Here is a 10,066-nt window from a genome sequence, read left to right on the forward strand (position 1 = left end):
CGGCGGCGTTCAGGCGCCACCGGAAGCGAGGGGGAGAGAGCCCCCCCTCCTTCTCCTTCTTCCTTGGCCTTCTCCCTAGGTGGGAGAAGGGTTCTCCCTCTGGTCCTTGGTCTCCATGGCATGGGAGGGGCGAGAGCCCCTCCAAGATTGGATCTGTCTCTCTGTCTCTCTCTGTTTCTGCGTTCTGGATTCTGCCCTTTCACCGTTTCTTTTATAATCGGAGATCCGTAACTCCGATTGGATTGAAATTTGAACACAATTTTTATACGGATATTAGCTTTATTGCGGCGAAAGAAGGGATCCAACGGCCTTACGGGGTGTCCACGAGGGCCAGGGGCGCGCCCCTGCCTCCTGGCCCCCTCGGGCATCGTCTCGCGTTGATTCCACTTCCCAAAGTTCATAAATATTCCAGAAAAAATCTTCGTCAGTTTTATCCCGTTTGGACTCCGTTTGATATGTATTTTCTGCGAAACAAAAAACATGCAACAAACAGGAACTGGCACTGGGCACTGGATCAATATGTTAGTCCCAAAAATAGTATAAAAAGTTGCCAAAAGTATATGAAAGTTGTAGGCATGGAACAATAAAAAATTATAGATACGACGGAGACGTATCAGGAGCCAAAGAATATTTGAAGGTATTAGCAGTTGAGTTGTCAATTCAACCACACCTAGAGATTAATTATCTGCAGCAAGTAATCAGTAGCAAAGTAGTATGATAGTTTTGATAATAGTAGCAGTAGCAACAGTAATGGTAACAGTGATAGCAGTAATTTTGTAGCAAGTGTAACAGTGATGATAGCAGTAGTTACTTAGCAAGAACAATATAATATAAATTCATAGGCATTGGATCGGTGACTTGTTGGATGGTATTCATCATGAGACAGTTATAACCTAGGGCGATACGGCACTAGCTCCAGTTCGTCAATATAATGTAGGCATGTATTCCGTAAATAGTCATACGTGCTTATGGAAAGAACTTGCATGACATCTTTTGTCCTACCCTCTCGTGGCAGCGGGGTCCATATTGGAAACTAAGGGATATTAAGGCCTCCTTTTAATAGAGAACCGGAACAAAGCATTAACACATAGTGAATACATGAACTCCTCAAACTACGGTCATCACCGGGAGTGGTCCCGACTATTGTCACTCTGTGGTTGCCGGATCATAACACATAGTAGGTGACTATAACTTGCAAGATCGAATCTAGAACATGGACATAATGGTGATAACATAAATGGTTCAGATCTGAAATCATGGCACCCGGGCCCAAAGTGACAAGCATTAAGCATGGCAAAGTCATAGCAACATCAATCTAAGAACATAGTGGATACTAGGGATCAAGCCCTAACAAAACTAACTCGATTACATGATGAATCTCATCCAACTCCTCACCGACCAGTGAGCCTACAAAGGAATTACTCACTCCCGATGGGGAGCATCATGGAATTGGCGATGGAGAAGGGTTGGTGATGACGAAGAACGAAGATCCCCCTCTCCGGAGGCCCAAACGGACTCCAGATCTGGCCTGCCGATAAAGAACAGGAGGTGATGGCGGCTCCGTCTCGTGGATCGCGATAATTCTTTCTCCCTATTTTTTCTCCGAAAATAGGATTTTATAGCGTCGGTTTCAGGGTCTGTGGGGCCACCAGGTGGGGACAACCCACCTGGGCGCGCCAGGAGAGGGGGGCGCGCCCTGGTGGGGTGCGCCCACCCCGGTGCCCCTCTCCGGTGGATCTTGGCTCCAGAAATACTCATTTATTATATAAAAAATCCTTGCAAAGTTTCGTTCCATTCCAAGAACTTTTATTTCTGCACAAAAACAACACCATGGTAGTTCTGCTGAAAACAGCATCAGTCCGGGGTTAGTTTCATTCAAATCATGCAAATTAGAGTCCAAAACAAGAGGAAAAGCGTTAGGAAAAGTAGATACGTTGGAGACATATCAACTCCCCAAGCTTAAACCTTTGCTTGTCCTCAAGCAATTCAGTTGATAAACTGAAAGTGAAAAAGAAAAACTTTTACGAACTCTTTTGCTCTTGTTTGCATAAATAAGCTTAAACAACACCCAGGTTTTCATCCAACATTATAACTAACCATGCCGACAATAGCTCTTAAATATTATATTAACTCATATCAATGACATAATTAGCTAGCGAGCAGTAATAAGACATCTCAAATGGCGACACATTATCAAAACAACCATGATATAATATGACAATAGTGGTATCTCGGTAGCCCTTTCTGAGACCGCAAAACATAAATGCAGAGCACCTCCAAAGTCCAAGCAGCGACTAAACATTGTAATTCATGGTAGAAAAGACCCAGTCATGATGCACGCAACATTAGCTACACACAATGCATAAGTCATGACAACTGTGCTCTCAGGTTCTAGTGCTTGTTTTAGAAGGTGATGACACAACATAAAATTAAATAGATAGTCCCTTCGCAGAGGGAAGCAGTGATTTGCAGAGGTGCCAGAGTTCAAGTTTTTAAAACAGAGATAAATGATATTTTGAGACATGCACCCTTCTCATTTACTTCACGACCATCAGTTATCAATATCTTCCATGCTAAGCACGCTAGTGGCGGTTCCCAAGCGATAAAAGTAAAGGTTTTGACTCCATTGGTAGTTTTTGTGTGATTATTTGAGAGATTAACTCTTTTTGTATTTGCAGTTTGGGACTGGGCATCCCTATTATCGCCCTTTTCTCGTGCGATGGCGAGTGAATAAACGCTCGACCTGAGAATAACCCGCTTAGCATGGAAGATACCGACCACCTCCTATCGTTCCATGAACGATCTAGGCACACAAAAAGGATATATTTTTAGAAGCTTTTAGAGGTGGCACATGCAAATTTACTTAGGACGGCAGGGTAATACCGCATATAGGTATGTATAGTGGACTCATCTGGAATAACTTTGGGTTCAAGGTTTTTGATGTACAAGCAGGATTCCCACTTAGTACAGGCGAAGGCTAGCAATTAGATTGAGAAGCGGCCAGCTAGAGAGCAACAACGATCATGATCATGCATTATGCATAAGTAACATTGGACACAAGCATGAGTAGGATATGAACACCATGAACAAAAATATCATAGAGGCTATGTTGGTTTTGATTCAACTACGTGCATGAACATGTGCCAAGTCAAGCCACTCGAACATTCAGATGAGGATACCATATCATCATACTACATCACAATCATTTTAACGCAATGTTGATATCCAAGATAAATCATTATTCACTCCCAGCTACTTATGCATGGCATGAGAAACTATAATCTATAATTGTCATTGCAAACGTGTTTAATCATAATGGGCTGAATCATGGATACTAGGTTAATCATATTTACACAAACAGAACAAGTCGAGTTCATACCAGTTTCTCTCTGCGACGGCCAGTTCATCGAATATCGTCATTATTGCCTTTCACTTGCATGACCAAACGATATGAAAATAATAATAGTGCAAGAGTGCCACGGACTAAGCTGGAATCTGCAAACATTTTATTCAACAGGAGAAGACAAGGTAAAATGTGCTCTTTATTAGTTCAACAGTTATTCATATGAGAGCCACTCAACATTTTCATCATGGTCTTCTCCTTGGTGCAACTCTAATAAAAAGAAAAGAAATTCAGAGAAATACACTGAAATATTTTTGGAGTTTTTGGTTTTCTTGAACAAGCTAATAAAAGGGAAAAGCAAAAACGAGAAAACTATTTACACGGGAAAGCTCCCAACAAGCAAAAGAAGAACAAGGAAATCTTTTTGGGTTTTCTTTTTAATATTAATATTACAACTAAGCATGCATAGAAAGTAAACTAACTACAACTATTTTTTTGGGTTTTCCAAGGTTTTTCAAACACATAAGAAGAAAGCAAGAAAAATAAAATCTAAACATGGATGATACAATGAAAAAGTGTGAACACCGACAACTGGAATAAGTGGACATGAATGTAATGTCGGTGAGAACAGGTACTCCCCCAAGCTTAGGCTTTTGGCCTAACTTGGTAATCGATCAGAAGCCTGGATAGTAGTTGGCGTGGTAGCTCACGAAGGCTCTCGGTGCGGATGCCTCAGCCTGCCGTGCTGCCTCCACTGCCGCGTTGTGAGCTCGAGCCTCGCTCTCAAGAACAAAATATCTTCCTTTGCTGTGATAGTAAAAAAGAGCAGGCACAGGCAAATATGTGTGCACAACAGATGTTTGGTTAAATAATATATTATAAGTGAAGTTATCAATTTTTCCTTTAAGGATCTTATGATCTTTTAAGGTGTCGAAGTCCAAATACTGCGTGGGTAGGATATGGTCAAAGGGCAAAGGTGCAACACCCAACCCTCGTGCTAAACGCATGGCATAAATTCCACCATAGAACCAATCACTGTTAGCGTTATGCTGAAGTCTGCGTGCAACAATCGCTCCAAGGTTATAATTCCTTTCACCGGTGAGAGCGGTGTGTATGAGGCTCGAGTCTGGAGCACAAAGTGTAATACAGTCTTGCTTGCCTACTATACATTTCCCGTTAAATAATGCAAAGTACTGAATTGTTGGAAAATGAATGCTCTTTATTCTACCTTGTGTCACTCCCCTCGTTTCACCGTTACAAAGACTAGTCAAGAATGTTTGATACTCAGCCCTTGGCGGTTCGTCAAGCGAACCCCAGAATGGGAGTTTGCAGTGGTATGCAAAATTCTGTAGTGATATGGTAAATGGATTATCATAAAGCATAAACGATTCAGTAAGAATATGGCGTTGTTCGCACTTATCTGAAATGTAGGGACCGAGACCGGCATTGAACATATTGCTCAAATTCCTCCTTAATGCCCACACAAACCATATAATCATCGCAAGGCCATAAGCATGTTTTGGTGGCGGCATCTCGTGTGGAACTTTCACTTGGTTCGGCATAAGACCGGCGAGCAGAACTGTCACTAGAAGATGCCCCCAAGGATCTCCTCCTCGAAGAACTCCTTCCAAATAGGTTCATCATGTTCGCGTACAATTTTCTGAAATTTTGTGGGGTGACAAAAAATTTGTCAACAAAACTATATTAGATTGATAGCAACTACTCATAGGGATACATAGAGGCCATAGCAAGCATTCAATAATACTTAGAACACTAAGAATTCAACATGCAAGCTCATCTACAGCAGCACCAAGAGTAGCTAATTATTCAAAATATAAACCACTGATGTCGCTTGAAGCTACGTCGGTATTTGCCCAAACAAGAAGGGATGATGCAGCACAACGGCGGTAGGTATTTCCCTCAGATATGAAATCAAGGTTATCGAACTAGTAGGAGAACCAAACAACACAACGTAAACAACCCATGCACATAGATAACAAATCCTCGCAACCCGACGTGTTAAAGGGGTTGTCAATCCCTTCCGGGGTACGGCGCCTGAAGATAGGCAAACGGACGTGAGGTAAATTTATAGTAGATTGATAGATCGGACACGAATAAAATAAATAATGATAAATTGCAGCAAGGTATTTTAGGGTTTTTGGATTAATAGATCTGAAAATAAAATCAAATAAAAATAGATCGCAAAGGCAAATAATATGAGAAAGAAGACCCGGGGGCCGTTGGTTTCACTAGTGGCTTCTCTCGAGAAAAATAGCAAACGGAGGGTGAACAAATTACTGTTGGGCAATTTTATAGAACTTCAAATACTCATGACGACATCCAGGCAATGATCATTTCATAGGCATCACATCCAAGATTAGTAGACCGACTCCTGCCTGCATCTACTACTATTACTCCACACATCGACCGCTATCCAGCATGCATCTAGTGTATTAAGTTCATGGAAAACCGGAGTAATGCAATAAGAACGATGACATGATCTAGACAAGATCTATCTATGTAGAGATAGACCCCATCGTTTTAGCCTTAGTAGCAACGATACATACGTGTCGGTTCCCTTTCTGTCACTAGGATCAAGCACTGTAAGATCAAACCCACTACAAAGCACCTCTTCCCATTGCAAGATAAATAGATCAAGTTTGCCAAAAAAACCCAAATATCAGAGAAGAAATACGTGGCTATAATCAATCATGCATAAAAGAGATCAAAGAAACTCAAATACTTTCATGGATATAAAAAGATAGAGCTGATCATAAACTCAAAGTTCATCGATCCCAACAAACACACCGCAAAAGAGTTACATCATATGGATCTCCAAGAGACCATTGTATTGAGAATCAAGAGAGAGAGATGAAGCCATCTAGCTACTAACTACGGACCCGAAGGTCTACAAAGAACTACTCACGCATCATCGGAGAGGCACCAATGGAGGTGGTGAACCCCATCCAAGATGGTGTCTAGATTGGATCTGGTGGTTCTGGACTTTGCGGTGGCTGGATGAACATTTCGTCGATGCTTTTAGGGTTATGGAAATATTGGGTTATTTATAGAGCAAAGAGGCAGTCCCGGGGGGCACCCGAGGGGGTCCCAACCCACCAGGGCGCGCCTGGGCCTCCTGGCGTGCCCTGGTGGGTTGTGCCCTCCTCGGGGCATCCCCAGGTGCAGCCAGGGCCCGTTGTGTTCCTTCTATCCCATAAAAATTATCATGGAGTTTCGTGGCATTTGGACTCTGTCTGATATTGATTTTCTGCGATGTAAAAAACACGGAAAACAGGAATTGGCACGTGGCACTATGTCAATAGGTTAGTACCAAAAAATGGTATAAAATGACTATAAAATGGTTATTAAATATCCAAGATTGATAATATAATAGCATGCAACAATCAAAAATTATAGATACATTGGAGACGTATCAGCATCCCCAAGCATAACTCCTACTCGTCCTCGAGTAGATAAGTGATAAAAATAGAATTTTTTATGTGGAATGCAGCCTATCATGTCATATCATATTCTTTTCTTTATAGCATGGACAATTGGACTTTTATGTGATTCAAAGCAATAGTCTAGTTTTGACATAATAATTTAGATACTCAAGCATATCAACAAGCAACCATGCCTTTCAAAATATCAACGCTAAAATAAGTTATCCCTAGCCCATCATGCTCAACCATTAATCCATTCATGAAAACACACTCGAATATTAGCTACACCCAATACTTAAGTACGATCATATTGCCTCCTAGTTGGTGCTTTTGTAAGAGAAGATGGAGACTCAAATTCAAAATAAAAATTGCATAATGTAAAAGAAAGGCCCTTCGCAGAGGGAAGTAGGGATTTGTAGAGGTGCCAGAGCTCAAAGCGAAAAATTAGAGATAAAAACATTTTTAGAGGTGTATCCATCCCACCAACGAAAACGACTTAGAGTTACCAACACTTTCCATGCTAGATATGTCATAGGCAGTTCCCAAACAAAAAATAAAGTTTATTCCTTTTTCCACCATACTTTCACTTTCCATGACGAACCGTATCCACGGGTGCCCTCCATACCAAAACTTTTCAAAGCATTTATTATTTGACAACATAAAGTAAATTCATTTTGCATTTCGGGACTGGGCATCCCTAAAACCTTTGCCTTACTCTCGTGCAATGACAAGTGAATACACACTCATCGTGAGAATAACACATCCAGCATGGAAAATATTAGCCACCCCTCACCGCTCCGCAAGCGAAACAAACACACAAAAGAGAAGTTTATTTTGAAAATTAGAGATGGCACATGCAAATTTGCTTAGAACGGTAAAAGAATACCACATATAGGTAGATATAGTGGACTCATGTGGCAAAACTGGTTTAAAGGATTTTGGATTTACAAGTAGAGATCATACTTGGTGCAAAATGAAGGCTAGCAAAAGATTGAGAAGCGGCCAACCAAGAAACGGATAATCTCATAAGCAAGCATTAAGCATAAATAACACTGAATAATGCACCACAAGTAGGATATAATTTCATTGCATGACTATTGACTTTCGTACTTGCATAGGGAATCACAAACCTGAACACCAATATTCTTACTAAATCATAATTACTCATCAACATAACTCACATATCACATCATCATATCTCAAAACTATTACTAAGAATCAAGTTTATTTTGTCCAATGATCTTCATGAAATTTTCATGTGTTGCTTTTCATAAGCTCAAACAAATATAAGTGAAGATCATGAGCATATTTTTCTTCTTTCTCTCAAAATAATTTAAGTGAAGCAAGAGAAAATTTCTTGAAAATTTTACTAACTCTCAAATAAATCTAAGTGAAGCAAGAGAGCATTTCTTCAAAAATACTAAGCACACCGTGCTCAAAAAGATATAAGTGAAGCACTAGAGCAAGTCCTATTGCTCATAAAAATTTAAGTGAAGCATAGAGAGCAATTCTAACAAGTCTTGACATAATTTTGGCTCTCCCAAATAGGTGTGTCCAGCAAGGATTGATGACTTAAAACACAAAACAAAACAAGCAAAGACTCATATCATACAAGACGCTCCAAGCAAAACACATATCATGTGACGAATAAAAATATAGCTTCAAGTAAAATACGGGTAGTCGTTGGAAGAAAGATGGGATGCCACTCGGGGGCATCCCCAATCTTAGGCTCTTCTATCCTTCCTTCATCCATCGTAAGATAACCCAAAACTTGAAAACTCACACAAAACTCAACAAAACCTTCGTGAGGTCCGTTAGTATAAGAATAATAAATCACTACTATAAGTGCTGTATCAGACCAATTCATATTTTGTTTTTGAATTATATCTACTGTATTCCAACTTTTCTATGGCAAAAACTCATCAAAGAAAACCATAGAGCCATCAAAATAAGCACACAACACAAAGAAAATAGAATCTGTCAAAACAGAACAGTCTGTAGTAATCTGACTATTTCGAATAATTTTGTAACTCCAAAAATTCTGAAAAATTAGGAAGGCTTGAGCAATTTTTATATTGATCTAGTGCAATTGGAATGAGTATTTTATCTCTCTCTGGTAAAAAATGATAATTATTTTCATGAGCGCAAAACTTTCTGTTTTTTCAGCAAGATCAAATAGCTATCACCCAAGAAGATCCTAAAGGCTTTACTTGGTACAAACACTAATTAGAACACAAAAAACACAATCATAACAGTAGCATAATTATGCTAACACTCAAGAACAGGAAACTAAAAGCAAAAATAAATTTTATTCATTGGGTTGCCTCCCAACAAGTGCTATAGTTTTATGCCCTTAGCTAGGCATAAAGCAAGGATCTAAGTTTTGTCTTCTGAAGTTTTGGCAACTTTCGTAAGGGTTTTCTCAAACCCGGGAGGCTCTTTACGCTTCCCTAAATTCTCCGGAAAAGAAACCATCTTATCCAAAATATCCAATCGCTTATTGCAAAGAGTAATCTGGTATTCATGCGATTGATACTACCATTGAGATGTTTGAGGGGTTCATTATATTTCTTATTTCAACCATATGTTTATGCAAATCACCAGGCTTGTCCAACATTAGAACTCCCTCAGGGGTGAAAGAAAACCCTTCTTTAGAGGTGGAATTCCCAAAATTCCTTCTAAAATTTCATAGGCAGCATTGGCATCAAGCTCAATAAAATTTCCTTTAGCGGCAAAATCTAGGAGTTGTCTATGATGCAAAGCCAATCGTATGTAAAAATTACGAAGCAAAACCTTAGCGTCCCCCTTTAAGTTGGAAATACGATACGTTTCCATAAGCCTATACCAGTCATCTTTCAAATTTTCTCCTTGTCTTTGGTTGAAGTAAAGGACTTCAAAATCTGGTGACAAAGGAGGAGTAGGGACGCTAGCCATCGAGACTAGAAAGCAAGAGGACGGCAAACGGAAAAGAGAGGCGAATAAAATGGCAAATTTTTGTGAACTGGGGGAGAGGAAAATGAGAGGCTTAGGGCAAATAATGTAAATTGCAAGGAGATGAGATTTGTGATTAGGAACCTGGTATATGTTGAAGATCCTCCCCGGCAACGACGCCAGAAATTCCTTTTGATGTCGCTTGAAGCTACGTCGGTATTTCCCCAAAGAGGAAGGGATGATGCAACACAGCGGCGATAGGTATTTCCCTCAGATATGAAACCAAGGTTATCGAACTAGTAGGAGAACCAAGCAACACAATGTAAATAGCCCCTGCACACAGATAAGA

Source organism: Aegilops tauschii, chromosome 3 (assembly GCF_002575655.3).
Source record: "Aegilops tauschii subsp. strangulata cultivar AL8/78 chromosome 3, Aet v6.0, whole genome shotgun sequence".
NCBI lineage: Eukaryota > Viridiplantae > Streptophyta > Magnoliopsida > Poales > Poaceae > Aegilops > Aegilops tauschii.